Here is a 9528-nt window from a genome sequence, read left to right on the forward strand (position 1 = left end):
CACGAGGCTAGCGGAAGGAAGCCTGGTTCACCACGAGGCTAGCGGAAGGAAGCCTGGTTCACCACGAGGCTAGCGAAAGGAAGCCTGGTTCACCACGAGGCTAGCGAAAGGAAGCCTGGTTCACCACGAGGCTAGCGAAAGGAAGCCTGGTTCACCACGAGGCTAGCGAAAGGAAGCCTGGTTCACCACGACTCCCAGCAGTCTACATGTCTCTCTAGATATCTGTAGACATAGATAATACATTCACGTGTGTCATGACTCCCAGCAGTCTACATGTCTCTCTAGATATCTGTAGACATAGATAATACATTCACGTGTGTCATGACTCCCAGCAGTCTACACGTCTCTCTAGATATCTGTAGATCACGTGTGTCATGACTCCCAGCAGTCTACACGTCTCACTAGATATCTGTAGATCACGTGTGTCATGACTCCCAGCAGTCTACACGTCTCTCTAGATATCTGTAGATCACGTGTGTCATGACTCCCAGCAGTCTACACGTCTCTCTAGATATCTGTAGATCACGTGTGTCATGACTCCCAGCAGTCTACACGTCTCTCTAGATATCTGTAGATCACGTGTGTCATGACTCCCAGCAGTCTACACGTCTCTCTAGATATCTGTAGATCACGTGTGTCATGACTCCCAGCAGTCTACACGTCTCTCTAGATATCTGTAGACATAGATAATACATTCACGTGTGTCATGACTCCCAGCAGTCTACACGTCTCTCTAGATATCTGTAGATCATACTGTGTCATGACTCCCAGCAGTCTACACGTCTCTCTAGATATCTGTAGATTTTTGACTCCCAGCAGTCTACACGTCTCTCTAGATATCTGTTAAACAAAGATCACGTGTGTCATGACTCCCAGCAGTCTACACGTCTCTCTAGATATCTGTAGATCACAGTGTGTCATGACTCCCAGCAGTCTACACGTCTCTCTAGATATCTGTAGATCACGTGTGTCATGACTCCCAGCAGTCTACATCTCATATCTGTAGATCACGTGTGTCATGACTCCCAGCAGTCTACACGTCTCTCTAGATATCTGTAGACATCATTCGTGTGTCATGACTCCCAGCAGTCTACACGTCTCTCTAGATATCTGTAGATCACGTGTGTCATGACTCCCAGCAGTCTACACGTCTCTCTAGATATCTGTAGATCACGTGTGTCATGACTCCCAGCAGTCTACACGTCTCTCTAGATATCTGTAGATCACGTGTGTCATGACTCCCAGCAGTCTACACGTCTCTCTAGATATCTGTAGATCACGTGTGTCATGACTCCCAGCAGTCTACACGTCTCTCTAGATATCTGTAGATCACGTGTGTCATGACTCCCAGCAGTCTACACGTCTCTCTAGATATCTGTAGATCACGTGTGTCATGACTCCCAGCAGTCTACACGTCTCTCTAGATATCTGTAGATCACGTGTGTCATGACTCCCAGCAGTCTACACGTCTCTCTAGATATCTGTAGATAATACTGTGCATACGGAAACTATTCAGACCCCTTGATTTTTTCCCCCACAATTTGTTACGTTACAGCCTTAAACTAAAAAGGATTAAATAGTTTTTTCCCCCTCATCAATCTACACACAATACCCCATAGTGACATCACAGTACCCCATAATGACATCACAGTACCCCATAATGACATCACAATACCCCATAATGACATCACAATACCCCCTAATGACAAAGCAAAAACAGGTATTTAGACATTTTTGCTAATTTATTGTAATATAAAAAACTGAAACATCACATTTACATAAGTATTCAGACCCTTTACTCTGTACTTTGTTGAAGCACCTTTGGCAGCGATTACAACCTCGAGTCTTCTTGGGTATGACGCTACAAGCTTGGCACACCTGTATTTGGGGAGTTTCTCCCATTGTTCTCTGCAGATCCTCTCAAGCTCTGTCAGGTTGGATGGGGAACGTCGGTGCACAGCTATTTTCAGGTCTCTCCAGAGATAATGCTCTTGTCCCCTCAGCAATGTTCCAACAACTAGTGGAACGCCTTCCTAGAAGAGTGGAGGCTGTTATAGCAGCAATGTTCCAACATCTAGTGGAAAGCCTTCCCAGAAGAGTGGAGGCTGTTATAGCAGCAATGTTCCTACATCTAGTGGAAAGCCTTCCCAGAAGAGTGGAGGCTGTTATAGCAGCAATGTTCCTACATCTAGTGGAAAGCCTTCCCAGAAGAGTGGAGGCTATTATAGCAGCAAAGGGGCAAAGGGGGGGACCAACTCCATATTAAAGCCTTCCCAGAAGAGTGGAGGCTGTTATAGCAGCAATGTTCCAACATCTAGTGGAAAGCCTTCCCAGAAGAGTGTAGGCTGTTATAGCAGCAATGTTCCAACATCTAGTGGAAAGCCTTCCCAGAAGAGTGGAGGCTGTTATAGCAGCAAAGGGGGGTCCAACTCCATATTAAAGCCTTCCCAGAAGAGTGGAGGCTGTTATAGCAGCAAAGGAGGGGACCAACTCCAAGTTGGTCAGTTAGTTAAGAACAAATTCTTATTTTCAATGACGGTCTAGGAACAGTGGGTTAACTGCCTGTTCAAATCAAATCAAATCAATCAAATCAAATTTTATTTGTCACATACACATGGTTAGCAGATGTTAATGTGAGTGTAGCGAAATGCTTGTGCTTCAAGGGCAGAACGACAGGTTTGTACCTTGTCAGCTTGCAACCTTCCGGTTACTAGTTCAACGCTCTAACCACTTGGCTACCCTGCAAAGGGGGGACCAGCTCCCAGAGTAAACTACCTCCTACTCAGTCCCAGATGCTAATATATGCATATTATTATTAGTATTGGATAGAAAAGACTCTGAAGTTTCTAAAAATGTGAATGATGTCTGTGAGTATAACAGAACTCATATGGCAGGCAAAAACCTGAGAAAAAAATCCAAACAGGAAGTGGGAAATCTGAGGTTTGTAGTTTTTGAACTCAGCCCCTATCGAATTCACATATGGGATATGAGTCATGTTGCAGGCTTCTACCGTATGAGAGCTCTTTGAGCCAGTGGTCTGGCAGCAGCCTCGTTCTCAGTCAACGCGCATTTCACATGAGAGGTAGCTACGTTCCATTGCTTTTCTCCAGACAATGGAATTCTCCGGTTGGAACATTATTGAACATTTATGATAAAAAACACCCTAAAGATTGATTCTATACTTAGTTTGACAAGTTTCTATGACCTGTGAGAACTTTTTTAACTTTTCGTCCGACGTTCGGCTGGACCTGAACGCGTGTTTGGATTTGTTTACCAAACGCCCTAACAAAAGAAGCTATTTGGACATAAATGATGGACATTATCGAACAAAACAAACATTTATTGTGGAACTGTGATTCCTGGGAGTGCATTCTGATGAAGATCGTCAAAGGTAAGTGAATATTTATAATGCTATTGATGACTAATGTTGACTGGGCAACATGGCGGATATTTATTTTGGCTGGTTTGGATTCTGAGCACCGTACTCAGATTATACTTTTTCCGTAAAGTTTTTTTGAAATCTGACACCGCGGTTGCATTAAGGAGAGGTATATATCTATCATCATCTCTGCAAAATCACAGCATGTTTTTGAACTACTGAACACAACACACCAATGTAAAATGAGATTTTTGGATATGAATATGCACTTTATCGAACCAAACATACAAGTATTGTGTAACATCAAGTCCTATGAATGTCATCTGATGAAGATCATCAAAGGTTAGTGATTCATTTTATCTCTATTTGTGCTTTTTGTGACTTTTTGTGGCTGGTTTTTCTGTGACTTGGTGGTGACCTAACATAATTGTTTGTGGAGCTTTCGCTGTAAAGCATTTTTGAAATCAGACACTGTGGCTGGATTAACGAGAATGTTATCTTTAAAATGGTGCCTAATATAGTATGTTTGAGAAATTTGATTTATGAGATTTGTGTTGATTTGTATTTGGCGCCCTGCAATTTCATTGGTTGTTGGGTTCCGCTTGCGTAACGGGGTTTCGTTAGACAGGTTAAAGGTCTTACTCACATCGGCTCCGGAACAGCTGGTGCTCTCATGCACATTTCAGTGTTATTTGCCTCAAAGCAAGCATAGAAGTAGTTTAGTTTGTCTGTTAGGCTCGTGTCACTGGGCAGCTCTTGGCTGTGCTTCCCTCAGTAGTCTGTAATGGTTTGCAAGCCCTGCCACATCCAACGAGCGTCAGAGCCGGTGTAGTACGAGTCGATCTTAGTCCTATATTAACGCTTTGCCTGTTTGATGGTTCGTCAGAGGGCATAGCGGTCCAGGTTAGAGTCCCGCTCTTTGAAAGTGGCAGCTCTAGCCTTTAGCTCAGTGCGGATGTTGCCTGTAATCCATGGCTTCTGGTTGGGGTATGTACGTACGGTCACTATGGGGATGACGTCCTCAATGCACTTATTGATAAAGCCAGTGACTCATGTGGTGTATTCCTCATCGGATGAATCACAGAACATATTCCAGTCTGTGATAGCAAAACAGTCCTGTAGTTTAGCATTTGCTTCATCTGATCACTTTTTGATAGACCGAGTCACTGGTGCTTCCTGCTTTAATACAGTGTTGGATGATTAAAATAGAGACAAAATCAACATAAATATGGGTTGTATTTAAAATGGTGTTCGTTCTTCACTGGTTGCCCTTTTCTCGTGGCAACAGGTCACACATCTTGCTGCTGTGATGGAATTTCACCCAGTAGATATGGGAGTTTATCAAAATTGGTCTTGGTCTTGGTCTCTCTCTATATATATATATATATATATATATATATATATATATATATATATATATATATATATATATATATATATGCCTCTCTCTCTCTCTCTCGGGTCTCTTCTCCTATTTCCTAGACTAATGGCACGCTTGAAGCCAATTCTTTGTGTATTTGCATGTGTGTGTGTTTGCGTGTGTGTGTGCGTGTTTGCATGTGTGTGTGACTGTTTGCGTGTGTGCGTGTTTGCGCGTGTGTTTGTGTGTGTGTGAATGTGTGTGTTTGCGTGTGTGTTTGTGTGTGTGTGTGTGTATTCATTTGTTGTCATCATAAAAAGACCAAGCCTTTCCCACTGTCATCATAAAAGGACAGAGTTGCTGAGAGGGAGTGGGAGGGCTGCCAACATCACACACTCACTGCCAGAGAGAGAGAGAGAGAGAGGCAGAGAGAGAAAGAGGCAGAGAGACAGAGAGAGAGGGGCAGGGAGAGAGAGAGGCAGAGAGAGAAAGAGGCAGAGAGGCAGAGAGAGAAAGAGAGAGAGAGAAAGAGGCAAAGAGAGACAGAGAGAGAGAGAGAGAGAGATGCAGAGAGAGGGAGAGAGAGAGAGATATTGTATATTATCTACCTCACTTGCTTTGGCAATGTTAACACATGTTTCCCATGCCAAAAAAGCCCCTTGAATTGAATTGAATTGAAATGAGAGAGAGAAAGAGAGAGAGAAAGAAAGAGAGAGAGGCAGAGAGAGAGAGAGAGAGAGAGGCAGAGAGAGTGTGTGTGTGTAAGGGCGATGTGTTGCTGGCTGTTTGATCGTCATCAGCTTCCTAAAAAGGGATTTCTGACCAGGTAGAACACATTCACACACTATGCCCCAAAATGCAACCTGTCAACAGGTAGTCCTGACTATGTAGCATCCTCAGTGATCAGGCTACTGTGGAGCAATCAGGTTACCGGGGACAAATGTGAACCAATCAGGTCGTCAGGGACAGCTGTGATCCAATCAGGTCGTCAGGGACAGCTGTGGTCTAATCAGGTCGTCACGGACAGCTGTGGTTCAATCAGGTCGTCCAGGACAGCTGTGGTCCAATCAGGTCGTCCAGGACAGCTGTGGTCCAATCAGGTCGTCACGGATAGCTGTGGTCCAATCAGGTCGTCAGGGATAGCTGTGGTCCAATCAGGTTATCGGGGACAGCTGTGGTCAAATCAGGTCGTCAGGGAAAAGCTGTGTCCCAATCCACTCGTCGGGGACCGCTGTGAACCAATCAGGTTGTCAGGAACACTGGTGTACTAATCAGGTCCTCTTGGGACAGCTGTGGACCAATCAGGTCGTCTGGGAGGCTTTTCAGCCCAACATAATTCTATCTCAACATTCAGGAGAGCAAGGCCGCAGAGAGGGGGGTTGCTAAGCAACAAGCATCCTGCAGTTCTTCCTATCATATATAGTACACACACACACACACACACACACACACACACACACACACACACACATATATATATATATACAGTGTGTGAGTCCAGGGGCCCACACAGTCCCACCCACACATCAGAAAACCCAATGTGTGTGTTACTACTGAGAGTGGATGATGTAACATTCCTACTGTATCCTCTACAGCACTGGTCTATATCAACCCAGTCATATAGAATCACACTGGGAGAGGACTGGACTATATCATATAGAATCACACTGGGAGAGGACTGGTCTATATCAAGAATCACCTGGGAGTCATATAGAATCACACTGGGAGAGGACTGGTCTATATCACACACTGGGAGAGGACTGGTCTATATCAACCCAGTCATATAGAATCACACTGGGAGAGGACTGGTCTATATCAATCACACAGTCATATAGAATCACACTGGGAGAGGACTGGTCTATATCATCATATCATATAGAATCACACTGGGAGAGGACTGGTCTATATCAATAGAATCAGAATCACTGGGAGAGGACTGGTCATATCAACCCAGTCATATAGAATCACACTGGGAGAGGACTGGTCTATATCATCATATAGAATCACACTGGGAGAGGACTGGTCTATATCATATCAGAATCACACTGGGAGAGGACTGGTCTATATCAACCCAGTCATATAGAATCACACTGGGAGAGGACTGGTCTATATCAGTCATATAGAATCACACTGGGAGTCATATAGAATCACACTGGGAGAGGACTGGTCTATATCAACCCAGTCATCATATAGAATCACACTGGGAGAGGACTGGTCTATATCAACCCAGTCATATAGAATCACACTGGGAGAGGACTGGTCTATATCAACCCAGTCATATAGAATCACACTGGGAGAGGACTGGTCTATATCAACACACTGGTCATATAGAATCACACTGGGAGAGGACTGGTCTATATCAACCCAGTCATATAGAATCACACTGGGAGAGGACTGGTCTATATCAACCCAGTCATATAGAATCACACTGGGAGAGGACTGGTCTATATCATATAGAATCACACTGGGAGAGGACTGGTCTATATCAACCCAGTCATATAGAATCACACTGGGAGAGGACTGGTCTATATCAACCCAGTCATATAGAATCACACTGGGAGAGGACTGGTCTATATCATATAGAATCACACTGGGAGAGGACTGGTCAGTCATATAGAATCACACTGGGAGAGGACTGGTCTATATCATCATATAGAATCACACTGGGAGAGGACTGGTCTATATCAACCCAGTCATATAGAATCACACTGGGAGAGGACTGGTCTATATCAGTCATAGAATCACACTGGGAGAGGACTGGTCTATATCATATAGAATCACACTGGGAGAGGACTGGTCTATATCATATAGAATCACACTGGGAGAGGACTGGTCTATATCATATCACACTGGGAGAATCACACTGGGGAGAGGACTGGTCTATCAACCCAGTCATATAGAATCACACTGGGAGAGGACTGGTCTATATCAACCCAGTCATATAGAATCACACTGGGAGAGGACTGGTCTATATCAACCCAGTCATATAGAATCACACTGGGAGAGGACTGGTCTATATCAACCCAGTCATAGAATCACACTGGGAGAGGACTGGTCTATATCAACCCAGTCATATAGAATCACACTGGGAGAGGACTGGTCACACTGGGAGAGGACTATATCAACCCAGTCATATAGAATCACACTGGGAGAGGACTGGTCTATATCATATAGAATCACACTGGGAGAGGACTGGTCTATATCAACCCAGTCATATAGAATCACACTGGGAGAGGACTGGTCTATATCAACCCAGTCACTGGGAGAGGACTGGTCTATCATATGGGAGAGGACTGGTCTATATCATCATATAGAATCACACTGGGAGAGGACTGGTCTATATCATCATATAGAATCACACTGGGAGAGGACTGGTCTATATCATCATAGAATCACACTGGGAGAGGACTGGTCTATATCAACCCAGTCATATAGAATCACACTGGGAGAGGACTGGTCTATATCATAGTCATATAGAATCACACTGGGAGAGGACTGGTCTATATCAACCCAGTCATATAGAATCACACTGGGAGAGGACTGGTCTATATCACACTGGGAGAGGACCACACTGGGAGAGGACTCATATAGAATCACACTGGGAGAGGACTGGTCTATATCAACCCAGTCATATAGAATCACACTGGGAGAGGACTGGTCTATATCAACCCAGTCATATAGAATCACACTGGGAGAGGACTGGTCTATATCAACCCAGTCATATAGAATCACACTGGGAGAGGACTGGTCTATATCAACCCAGTCATATAGAATCACACTGGGAGAGGACTGGTCTATATCATATAGAATCACACTGGGAGAGGACTGGTCTATATCAACCCAGTCACCCACACTGGGAGTGGTCATATCAGAATCACACTGGGAGAGGACTGGTCTATATCAACCCAGTCATATAGAATCACACTGGGAGAGGACTGGTCTATATCAACCCAGTCATATAGAATCACACTGGGAGAGGACTGGTCTATATCATCATATAGAATCACACTGGGAGAGGACTGGTCTATATCATATAGAATCACACTGGGAGAGGACTGGTCATATAGAATCACACTGGGAGAGGACTGGTCTATATCATCTATATATAGAATCACACTGGGAGAGGACTGGTCTATATCATATAGAATCACACTGGGAGAGGACTGGTCTATATCAACCCAGTCATATAGAATCACACTGGGAGAGGACTGGTCTATATCAACCCAGTCATATAGAATCACACTGGGAGAGGACTGGTCTATATCAACCCAGTCATATAGAATCACACTGGGAGAGGACTGGTCATATATCATATCATGGGAGAGGACTGGTCATCATATAGAATCACACTGGGAGAGGACTGGTCTATATCAACCCAGTCATATAGAATCACACTGGGAGAGGACTCACACACACTGGGAGAGGACTGGTCTATATCAACCCAGTCATATAGAATCACACTGGGAGAGGACTGGTCTATATCAACCCAGTCACACTGGGAATCACACACTGGGAGAGGACTGGTCTATAGAATCACACTGGGAGAGGACTGGTCATCATAGAATCACACTGGGAGAGGACTGGTCTATAACCCAGTCATATAGAATCACACTGGGAGAGGACTGGTCTATATCAGAGGACTGGTCTATATCAGTCATATAGAATCACACTGGGAGAGGACTGGTCTATATCATATAGAATCACACTGGGAGAGGACTGGTCTATATCAACCCAGTCATATAGAATCACACTGGGAGAGGACTGGTCTATATCATATAGAATCACACTG

The sequence above is a fragment of the Oncorhynchus tshawytscha genome, linkage group LG16 (genome assembly GCF_018296145.1).
Source record: "Oncorhynchus tshawytscha isolate Ot180627B linkage group LG16, Otsh_v2.0, whole genome shotgun sequence".
NCBI classification, from domain to species: Eukaryota; Metazoa; Chordata; class Actinopteri; order Salmoniformes; family Salmonidae; genus Oncorhynchus; species Oncorhynchus tshawytscha.